Source organism: Sceloporus undulatus, chromosome 2, assembly GCF_019175285.1.
Source record: "Sceloporus undulatus isolate JIND9_A2432 ecotype Alabama chromosome 2, SceUnd_v1.1, whole genome shotgun sequence".
Classification (NCBI taxonomy): domain Eukaryota; kingdom Metazoa; phylum Chordata; class Lepidosauria; order Squamata; family Phrynosomatidae; genus Sceloporus; species Sceloporus undulatus.
In genome coordinates this window covers 283,035,863-283,047,801 of record NC_056523.1, presented here as the reverse complement: position 1 = coordinate 283,047,801, position 11,939 = coordinate 283,035,863, and the positions used below count along the sequence as shown (strand labels likewise).

Sequence of the window (11,939 nt, the reverse complement as noted above, 5' to 3'; positions counted from 1 at the left end):
TGTTGCTCTTGGGTAAGGATAATTTATTGGTGCTACCATTTTAAACCAACACAAGGCATACAGCATTTGGCTTGGAAAACAGGGCTATTATTTGTGCCACTTGTGTGCCAATACCAGTATATAGAGAAAGCAGAAGAATAGCACTCAAAACATTCATTTTGTAGTATTACAAGACAAAGGCAATAGTGATATGTTTTAATAATGGGTCTGCTTAACGGGTTCTTCTAACGAAAATGTGATTTTTGTATTGGAATAGAAAAAGTAGGTAATTATCTAAAAAAGAAGGAAGGACTTCTGTTTTTTTTTATATATCTTGCTTATCAGTAAAGTGGCTAAGCAGGTACAATGTAACCTTCTGAAGATGTATCAGACAGTGTTAACATCATGGGCTGTTAAGAAAATATGCAAATACAGTTGGTCTTGAATATGAGACTGAATTTTGGATGGAACCTTCACAGACTGTCTATCTGTCTGTTTATCTGTCTTTGGGAAACCCCATTGACAGGGACGTAGCCAAGGGGGGGTTCTTGGGGTCCGGCCCCCCCTCCTGTTAGATAAAATGAATGGTGTATGCTGCCGCGCCGCTGCACCCAAGCCCCATTATAATGGTGGCACTTAGTCTGGACCCCCCCTTCCCAAAATCCTGGCTACGTCCCTGCCTTTGAATTGGGGTGAAGGGAGATGAATGCATTAATGTAGAAACTAAGTACACCAAGGTGCTCCAACAGACTTGAAACAAAACATCCTTTGAATTTGAATTAAAAGTAATCTTTAGTAGTCTATCACTGACACCCACTTTTCAGGATTATTTTGCTTATTTTGCTACGCATCTGGCCCCTAATAAAAGGTAGCATGGGTTTTGTTCTCAACATATTATGCTTGCAGTTCTGCAATAATTATTATGATTTTATTTTATTTATTCTTAGCTCCTACTTCAGATGCTTAAGGACCTTGCTTACATAAATAGTTACCGAATAAATAAGGCTGAACACACTACTGACAGCATCTCTTGGAATGATGATAATTATAGATTACTGCACAACAGGGAAACATATGATAGGCCTAAAATGATATCAGATAAACCTCTTTAAAACAGTAATTCACATTAAGACTTTTAATAATTTGTTATATTCAACATTGCTATTTCTGAACTATGAATTTCAAAATTTGTTGCCTTTCTTTCTGTGTGTGTGTGTGTATGTTTCTTTTCCTGCTGTACACAGTATTTGTGGGCTATGGCAACCAATCCCCTTGGGCTTTCTTTTGCCTTAATTTGCATAAACACAGGCATCATATGAATATTCAGTGAGTGGCTTTGCATTAAGTAAGTGCCCTTAATCAGCTTTTCAGTTCAGTTTTATTGGTTGCACCACAGTCAGTTATTTCATCCAGAAAATCTGAGGGTCCTACAAAGCTAAGCAGGTAAGAATTGTAATTCTTTTTATGCATTTAATGAAAGAGTATTATCATTTGATTATATAGGTTTGGGGGAATGCTTAAAGATTGGTGGCTGTGCCTTTGGTTTTGTTTTTCATATGCATGGTTTTGGGTTTCTTTTCCTCCCCTTCTTCTTCCCATTATTAACCCATGGTGGTCAGGTGGGCATACGCTTCTGAAATTTGCATAAACATCAACTCTCAATGAATAATTCATCAGGGTTATTTTAAACACTAGCTAGGCTTCTACTTTGGATGGCTCTATAACATCGCAGTTTGATTGGCTGTATAGTGTTTTCATCACTAGCAGAATTCCTATAACATAAAAGCCACTTCAAAAAAAAAAAAGAGAGAGAAGCTGGGTTGAATGTAGTGTATTAGGATGGGTGTGCTCATTGAAATATATTCTCAGTTCTTCTCTCCCAAAGCAAATTGTACAGTGGCTTCTGTCCAGCTCTTAGTATATCTCAGTTTGTGGGGTGGCTGAGTTTTGTTTTTTTTTTTTTTTTGGGGGGGGGGGGGGTGCAAAAGAATGAAAAATGCCAATTTGGAAGTGGTTTCCAGTTGCACTTTGTCTTGTTTCGTTGATTGCAATGGCCGTTGCCATCGTATTTGCATTTACCTTGCATAAACATGAGCTACATATAAATGAGACAGCAGTGAATTTCTACTGCCAAACATTGTGCTCTTATATTCTGTACTGCATAGTGCTGCTTTAAAACTGGAGTTTCCAGGGTGTACCAATATGATGGTGGCAGAGTAATTACTCCCAGAATCGTTTTTTTGAATGGCATTGATAGGCAGAAATTGATTATTGTAATGCTTTGAGAAAGGAATGGGTTAATGAAATGAGAATGCACTGAAGATTTAGAAGACAACACCTTTGTGGGGAATCCATAACACATCTTCTTTTTCATTTCTAGTAAAATGAGATCAAGAGTACAGTTTTATTTATGTGTCTATGTGTGCATGCATATGTATCAATGTATGTGTAAATCCAAATTAAATCAGTTCCAGAGCTAAGCTACGTAGTTCCAGGTTGTTTGCATACACAGCTCTGCTCTAGAAATAGCACAAAAACAAGGTTACTGTTGATCAAAATTATTATTATGCCCTACTTTATATAGCAAACAGCAGCAACTGTTTGGGTTATCATGGATCAATTGGGGTAAAAGCATGATATTGATAGCTGGTTTTATCCAAAGGTACACTTGATATTTATGTGATTACTTAGCAATACTCTGTGCAAAGGAATTCTACATGTTAACATGGCCTGATGTACCAGAGTAAGGTTATGTAGAAGATGCACATGTGCACTGATGTAGCACAGTCTTTTATTTGGGAATCTATAACGATGTGACACTTCATCTGAATACAAAAAGAGCTTTTGAGATCTGTTAACAAACAACCATATGCGTGAATCTAAGAAAAAACAATTACTAAGAGACAAAAGCAATTTGATGGTTGTTTCAAAATAATAATAATAATAATAATAATAATAATAATAATAATAATAATAATAATAATTTCATTTAGCCAGGGTAACATTCGTTAATTACTCTTTTGTTATAGTAAAATCAAAAATATTTTCAATTAAAGCTCTTAGTATATCTCAGTTTGTGGGGTCCTTCCATAACATGGATATGTGTGTGGTGTGTGTGTGTGTGATTTAATTACCTGTTTGCCAGGTCATTCTTATCCTGCCCCTTCCAGTTCATGCTGCTTCTCAGAGCATGAAACATTAACATGTTACAAAATGTAGAAATTGATTAACATTCAAAATGTTTATAGAAGAACACTGAAAATACCTTCTATGATCAAAGAGAATGCTAAAATATTTCGCTGGATGCAGAACAAAATAAAAGTATTTTTAAATATAAATTCCTTTTGCCAAGTCCATAAAATTAGAACTAGTAGGACTTAATAAGCCACTGTGCATTTAATCCTTGGCCATTAGCCGTTTACTGCTGTAATAAATACCAAGACATTTTAAAAGCATTAAAAAGAAACTGTGGCAATGGTCATTTACACAGACAGAAAGACAGGCACACACACACACTTGTTTGGACTATAAATTAAATAAACTACAAAAAACAACAACCCACTCCCACAATAATAAAACATTGTATGAAAGATGTAATTTTTGATTAAATATCTGATTACTAGTCAAATCTTATTAAATAAAGAAAGAGAAAGTCAATAATTTTCTGATTACCATTTTCTCAGTTTCTGTCATTCCATCCCAATGGAGCTTGTGATATTAATCAAAATAAGACTGGTAAAATACATCTAGAGGAAATAAAATTAAAAGTACAACATTTTTATATTTTTCTAAGAATTCCCGTGGTTTCTAATCAAGCAGAATTGCTCTAAATCTCTGTGGTATCTGACTATATAACTGACCCAACCAGAAAATTCGCTGCACCAGCAAATAATTGTGAAGGTTATTGAGTGCATTTATCATAAAACATGATATTGCTACAAGTTGTATTACAGGTAAGGAAACAGGTGTAAAAATAGGATTGGGATGTGCAGGTAACCCTTCAATAATGTTTTCGGTTTACTGGAAACAAAAGAGAACATTTTGTCTTGTTTAAATGTACACATAGGCGATACAATACACATCCTCAAAACTACTTGAAATCACAAGATCATGACCATTAATGCATCAGGTTTCAAATATTATCTATAACAAGTTATAAAAATGATACAATTGGTTTTTTTCCCTTGTGAAATGCCAGCTTCAGTCACAAGTAAAGATAAGGTGTGTGGTAGGCTTTTAAACTGCAGGAGGATAAAATAATTAACAACCACCACCTGTACTGACAACCAATTAAATTTCACTGATCAACAGCATAGCTTGTTTTAACTCCTCCTTAACACTGATATTGGGCTTCAGTTGAGCAGTAAACACTGCGTCTTTGATATTGCATCTTTCGAAGCTATGTTCAACCATTAGTATAGAGCGCTTTATTCAGATAACTTTACTAGCAGCTTTCTCTGGTGTAGAGAGACCATGGTCTGGTGTGAGTTTCACTGTGATATATAAAGAAATAAGTCTATGAGAATTATTTGGTTCTCTTAGGGAAACAAATAAATGACTGTAGCAAGGCCTTTTGAAGTTGATTATAAATAGCCAATTTTATGACCATCCGTATTAAGCCATAATGCTCATTCAGTTGACCACAGTAAAGTCCTGCATCATATTTATTTATTTATTTAGAATATTTGTACCCCACTCTTCAGCCAAAAGGCTATCAGATGACCTAACAGCCTCTGAAGAAAACCATATTTTGGGCCAAAAATGTGTTAGGCTATTTTTCAGAATATATAATGTCCTAAAAAGCTGTCTTTGTTTTACACTGTATGCAGCTACTTGCCATATGATGTGTTCCTTTCCATTTCAAAGTTGTTTCCTAAAGCACAACTATAACTTAAATCATGGGAATGCTCTTGCATTTTATGACAGTCACAGAGACTACGTACCAAACTGATCCTCAGTTCTGAGCCTATGCCATAGCTTTGGGCTTGTGTGTGTGTGTAAATGTATCCATGTACAGTATAATTTTTGGAACATTCCAGTGACTTGCATCACAAACATATTTACAAAGGAATTAAGTCTGCAGGAAGTCTTTATGGGTAAACTCTTTATGGGTAGAAGGTGTTCATTCACCAACATCACCAGTTAGAGGCAGGAATGAATTTGCCTGACAATCTGGAGAGATGTTGCCAGTCAAAGTAAATACTACTGGCTAAATGGACCAATTTTCTGACTCAGTATAAGGCTGCTTTTTATGTTTTTATGTCATGGAACATAGGGGTGCTTGTTTTGATTAAACATGTGTAGGATTGCACAGTTAAATCCTAAACTAGCATGCAGTGTGCAATTCATGCCCTGTAAGGACTAGATGTGATAATTAAGATTGTCATGTTGATCTTATGATCTGTTCCATTTCATCCAATCTCTCTTCAGTAGCAGTATCTGCCAAAGGCCCATTTCTTTACCTTTGCAGTCTCTTTCCAGAGCTTGGAAAAGTTTGTTTCTTGGACATACTGGCTGGAGATATGTTGGCAGTGAGAGTCTAGGACGTATAGTAAAACAACCCCACACAACCTAATTTTCTGACATTTTCAAAAATATGTACCTTTGCATTATAATGAATAAATTGGCTAACATGTTATAAACTGCTTAGAGAGAGAGCAATATAGAAATGTAAAACACTAAAGTACTAAAATTTGTAGGGGTAGCTAATTTTTCAGTTGTTTGCCTAAAACCATAAATCTCTTTCAGGCTAAATATTAAAAGACACATGACAGTCTGGAAAATAAGCATGTAAAGGGATCTTGCAGCACCTTTGAGACTAACTGAAAGGTAGAAGTTGGTAGCATGAGGTTTTGTAGTTTTGAGCCTATTTCCTCTGATGCATCTGAGGAAGTTGGCTCAAGTCTACAAAAACTCATGCTACCAATTTCTATTTATTTATTTTTTTATGTCTCAAACGTGCTGCAAGATCCCTTTGCAGGCGAAATATTAGGCTTTCTCGTGGTGTTTTCTTTTTAATAAATTTAAATCTATCAAACATCTCATCCATAAGGTTTGAAATGGATGACGACGTTTTAAAGAAAATATATACATAAACAAATGTACCAAGTGGAGTCTTTGGAGGTGGAGTAGGACTAGAAGAAGGTGGGGTGGAGATGCTAAAGTTTTTCCTTCTCTCATTTCTTTTCTCCCCAGGTACGCATCTCTGGAAATCACTTCTGTAAAGATTTATCTCAGAAGGACCAAGCAGATGCCACAGCCAGAGGTCTGTTTAGCTTGTGACTAAGAAGGCCTTAGATAGATGGAAGAGGAGAACTAAGATATTTCTGGCCAGTTTTAGAAATCACTAAGGGAGAAGGGTTTAGTGGAGGAGGATTTATCCTAAACATATACTGTGGCTTAATTTAGCTTTTCAAAAATAGTAACAGATTTTAGTTTGAAACTTTGGAAAGTCAGTGTACTTCTTTGTGTTACTACTTTGCCATTTAAAATTAATGGTTTTGGCTACTCATATTTTAGACTTTAAGGGGAAAAATAGTGTTCCTCCATCATAATACAGTTATAATATGGAGGGGGGGTGAATTGAAGATAAAAATATAATTTGTTGTTGTAGTTGTTCACCTTCAAGTTATTTATGACTTGTGGCAACACTAAGGTGACCCTATTACTGGGTGTTCTTGGCAGAATTTGTTCAGAGTTGGGTTTTCTTGCCTGAAGCTGGGAGAGTGTGACTTGCCCAAGGTCACCCAGTGGGTTTCTATGGCCAAGTGGGGATTTAAAACATAGTCCTCCAGTGTCCCAGTCCAACAGTCAAGCCACTATACCATGCTGGCTCTGAAAAATATAATTAGCATTAGCGCTAGGCATTAATAAATCTTTTCCTTCTTTTTTTATTTTTAGTAGAGAGAAAAAAATAGGTGACTAAAAGCCAACCATCACCTTTTATGTCTGTTACTGAAGCAGCATGTTCTTAAAATAAAACAACTCTAAACCAATCATATACTTAGCACTGTGTCTATCACATTGAGCTTTTTCAGATGAGATGAGGAGGATTCACTAAAAAACACTTTATGCTAACTATTCTTAGTGCAACTTTTAAAATTAGTACAAATAAAAATACTGGTTTGGTTATGAATTTAGTCAGTGTACATCTACTGAAATGACTAGCAACCTAGATTTTACAGGTTCTTCCATAATTTTACATTTCAGACTTTCTTTAAACTAGCATGTTGCAATGTGTGAGATACCCATGACTGGGTGCTAGTCAAGCTGATCATTGTGTAACCCTATGCCATTCATGAGAATAAGAGAAAAAACAACTATTAATTCTCATGTCGTTTCTTCTCAGACATCAGTCCAATGATTAGGATGACCTCTCACAGTTATAACTAACTGGTTAAAAAAACAACAAATCTCACAAGTTCATGCCTATTATGAACAATCACTTGATGTGGTGGTTTAAACAGGCTTCTACTTGTTTGAACTAATAATAATAATAATAATAATTTGATTCATGTTCAGTTCTAGGATGAGCCAGAAGTTCAGTTTATCAATTAAAAATGCAACAAAATGTAGGTAATATAATATTCATACATATAGACACACCTTTTGAAATGAGATAAAAAATAAGATGGTGCACAGTTATTTATTTCTGGGTTTTTATTGCTAGTCTTAGGGATGCTAGGCTCCACATTCTTGCATTCTCTCAAGCTAGATGGCCTACAATTCCACCTCTAAATTCTTATGGCTTTAAGCATTGGTTCAACAAATCTCATTACAGTATCTCTTTCAACCTCTCACTTTCATCACCAGTATTTTCTAAGACATGCTTGTAGAGCTACCATTGATTTTCTCTCAGGAGAACAAGGCCTTATGTTTTCATAGCACTTCTAGTGACCCAAAGCAACTTAACTCATCGATACAAACAAGCCGTCATGGACCTTGAAGTACAATACTGCCATGCAGTATTTAAAATTTGGATGAATTTTATTCTTTTGTTCCCTACTTAGAAAAAATGATTACTGACACATAGCAAGCATTTTGAAACCATTAACACACCATTTTATTCTACCATAATGCATTTGTAGTCATTTAATTTTCTGCAAAAAAAAAAAATCTCTATTTTGCTCTGACAGCATCAAAAATCTGAGTACTTTTGAAGACATTTTCCTGCAAACTGCTGATAATCAGGATTGGAACTGAAAATGCTGACAGATTATTAACAATAGAAAAATAGCTATAATGGGGTGGAGGCATTTTACCATAATGAATGAATTGTTAGCGTATCTAGAGTTTCATAGATGATCAGACTCATATAATTTCAGTTTCTCTAAATACCAACAATTCAAATTATTATTAGAGCTTTTCTTCTCACAAAGAGAGCAGATCTTATTAAACATGTTTCAACTCAGTATTGGCACAATTCTGTAAGAACAAAAGATATGCAGAACTGTTCCATCTAGCAGATTGTTTTATATACTGGATAGTGGTTGCTTTCTGCCAAAGGAAAAATAAAAATGTTTTTAAAAATTTGAACTATATTCCATTTATTTCCCATTTAAGTATATTTCAAAGGCTATACATGATATCTTGGAAAGATTCTGTTTTTGCAACTGTAATTTTCCATGAGGTATTTAACACTATTTAATTTTTTAAAAACCATGTTGAAATACAGCCTTTTTACTGATAACTCATAAAACATTCTCAGTTTTGTAGTTCATTTTCTGGTCATGTTTTCATAAATGTCTTCATAAGAACCTTGAGTCCTATTTTACAAATGGCAACTTGAGGCTGGAACATAAAGGCCATGCTTGAACCCTGGATTACCAGGTTCTAGTCCTATAGCCTGCCCCCAGAAATGTCTGATTCTGTGGCATTCTTTAAGTGTAGAATAGTATTCTTATGCGCATGAGTCAGTTTGAATTATGGGAAATTTTAAGGTCCCATAACTGTTTTTTATAAGCTGTGTTGCTTTGGTCATATCATTCCAATTCTTACTTGTGTTACAGTAGATATAACTTTGGTGCTCATGGTATCTCACAGTTCCACAATGATATCTTGCACATGGTGTGAGACACACGCATAGTGTACTGTGATTTCAGAGGAATCTGACAAAAGAGCTTGAGATGAAAACAAAGCTGTGATGAATAGTAGACAAGGGATTCCTTGTCTACTATTGAAAACAGTGGGACAGCATATAGTCTAAGAATGACTTCTGTTTATAATTTTGTCCTTCCGTGGGAAACTTGGGATAGCTGCATACTGGGGGAAAAGTAAACTCTGGAAAACAAACAAAAAATCAAAGTGGCCTATTATTTCTTTCTTTCATAAGATTTTTGGGGAGATCTGTTGTTGGCTCTGTAGAGCGTTATAGTATATGCACCAACGAATAAACATAGTACTAAACCAGATCCTTTGAACTGCTAATTCCTTAAAGTAATAACTCCTAAATAGTAAGATATACTTTCAGCCATCAGCCATAGGCTTCAAGAATGCTGATTGTAGATAGCTAGGCAATGAAGTACAACATTTAAAGTTGATTTCTGGATGGGACAATAGTTGGCAATTGTGGAAGGGGCCAATTTTTACCCCCTGAGGCAGTCTATCTTATCACATTTAGAGGCAAAAATTGTCTAAAAATGCAAACCTAAAGTGACTGTAAATTTACTTCCAGTTTGCACTTTGGGTTTTCCAGACAGTTTGGGGCATTTTAATCACATTTTGGTGGTTTAGGCTGTGTTTTGATACATAGTGTATTCTGAGTGGTGTTTTGGGAGGATTTATGAATGATTCTGCAACATTTTAAATTTGGGGCAGTGGTGGTCTGGGAGTCTTGGGGGCTTCTGGGAAGACTTCAGGGACCACAAAAAGCATCTGAGGCAGCAGGTGCTCTATGAAACCAGTTATCCTCTATCCATGGGATAGAGGTGTGTGTATCATATTGATGACTGTTTCAACTTAAAATCAATGAAATTCTAGATATTAATTTGAAATTTAAATCAGAAATATTGTTATTTAGTCTTTTGGACAATATATCAGGGAAGAAATATGGCAAGGTGATTTTCTACATGTTAACTGCCGCAAGATTACTGTATGCCCAATACTGGAAACTAGATAAGAGTTCACATATAGATGAATGGTTAGTTATGATATATGGCATGAAGGAAATGAATTTATAATCTAAGAAACTAAGGGGCTAAACAGATCAGTGATAAATGCCAGCATTGGGGCAGAGTGGGAGCGTGGCAACAGCATACCACACACCCCATCTCCTCCTCGATGCCAGCATCATGCTACTCACCCAAGCAAATGGCGGGAGGCATCACACCATTTCTTCGGCACAATGTTTAAATGCGCTGTGCCGAAGAATTGGTGAAAAGCTACTGCTGCTGCGGCTAGCATGACTTTTTGCCAGTGCTAAAAGGAGTGGCATTTTGCAGTTCTTTTTAGCGCCAGCAAAGCGCTGGATCAGGGCTGTGGTTGCTGTCACCTTGATCCGGCGAGGAAAGGGGCGGCAGGACACTACTCCAAAGGGGTGGTCTGTTTGCCCCTAAGTTTTAGTTCAAACGAGGAGTTGACAAAGGATTGGGAAAAGGTCCTTGCATATTTGACTAAAAATGGGATAATATAGCAACAATGGGGACTGAATTGGGTCAGATGTAAAACAATGACTGTAAAGATTTAGACCATTGATTTTAAGATTATTGCTATAAATTAGTTTCCTTTCTCTCTTATGTTGTTGATTGCCATCTGCTCTCCTTAAACATATTTGAGAAAGAAGAGAAGAGTATATCGTAGTTATAAACAATATTAGAGGAATGTAAAGAAAGGTAAAGTAAACATAAATAGTATAAAGAAGATAGATTTAGTAGTACCTATGTCTGTTAGATGGAATGTTAAGGATAATAGATTGCAAGTGTATGTATGTGAGATAGAAAGAATTTAAAATGTACTAAGAATTTGTGTTTTTTTAATTTATTTTTTAATGTACAAGCTAAAATAAACAAATTTTGGGGAAAATGGCTGTTTCCTATACTTATACCCCATAAATATGAAAGACAAAATGGATACTGTAAGTGGATGCAACACATACCCTCCTCGACTCTCTCTCTCTCTCTCTCTCTCTTACACACACTCACACAAACACACACACACACATGTCCCTTCCCTCTCCTCAAGGAATATGATTTCAAATGAGAAAAGGCTAAAATCCTAAAGAATAGAGAAAGTCAAGCAGTAGTACCTTAATGTGTGTGTGTGGCATATAATAGGATATGTTAGAGCTTTTCATAAATGTCATTATTTTTGAGATTTGTGCATAAAATTACCCTGCAATGCTTTCCAAATGTACCCTGATGTGTCTTTACATGATTACAGATGTATATGACATGATGGGGCATGAAATGAATAAATATGGAGTCATTTAATTCGCATAATTAGCTATTCTCTTTGCAGCTGTTTAGATCTGTCTAATTTGTCGGTAGTGGTTTTTCCAGGCCCTTCCCCCAACTCAGCAAATTAGGGGAAATGCCAATAAACAAGATCCTCTTTCTCTCAGTCTGTGTGTGTGTGTGTGTGTTTAGTGTGTGCTTGTGTACCCATGTGCATTATATGCACTTGAGCCACTTTCTAAAGGACTGTGAAGAGGTCTTTCTCTTTGGCATAGAAAATAGCTAGAAAAATAAGAATACTAGATTGTGATTCATCTGGTTTCGACCAGATGCTTCCATTTTGCTGTGCATTCCACATCCAAACTTCTAGGGTTTTCTTTAAACTCAGGACTTGGAAAGTTAATTTATTTAAAAAGCAATTAGTTACAATTATGCTTCCAAGGCAACTGCTATAGTCATAGTTCTAAAAGGAACTTTACTTTCAAATTTGTTGAAAGTAATTAGGTAAGTTTTAAAGAGTCTAGTGCTACAAACAGATGTCCTGCAAAACAAAATGCACTGTCCTCCTGT

General features: G+C 35.7%; 1 long non-coding RNA gene across 2 annotated transcripts in view; it reads left to right on the top strand.

Annotated features, from left to right (window-relative positions):
* Positions 1–1,104: 1,104 nt before the first annotated feature.
* Positions 1,105–11,939, top strand: part of LOC121923691 — a 137,433-nt gene continuing 126,598 nt past the window's right edge. For both annotated transcript variants that reach the window (XR_006102427.1, XR_006102428.1), the window contains exons 1-2: positions 1,105–1,422; positions 6,175–6,244. This is a non-coding gene — a long non-coding RNA (uncharacterized LOC121923691). The remainder of the gene's footprint in view (positions 1,423–6,174; positions 6,245–11,939) is intronic.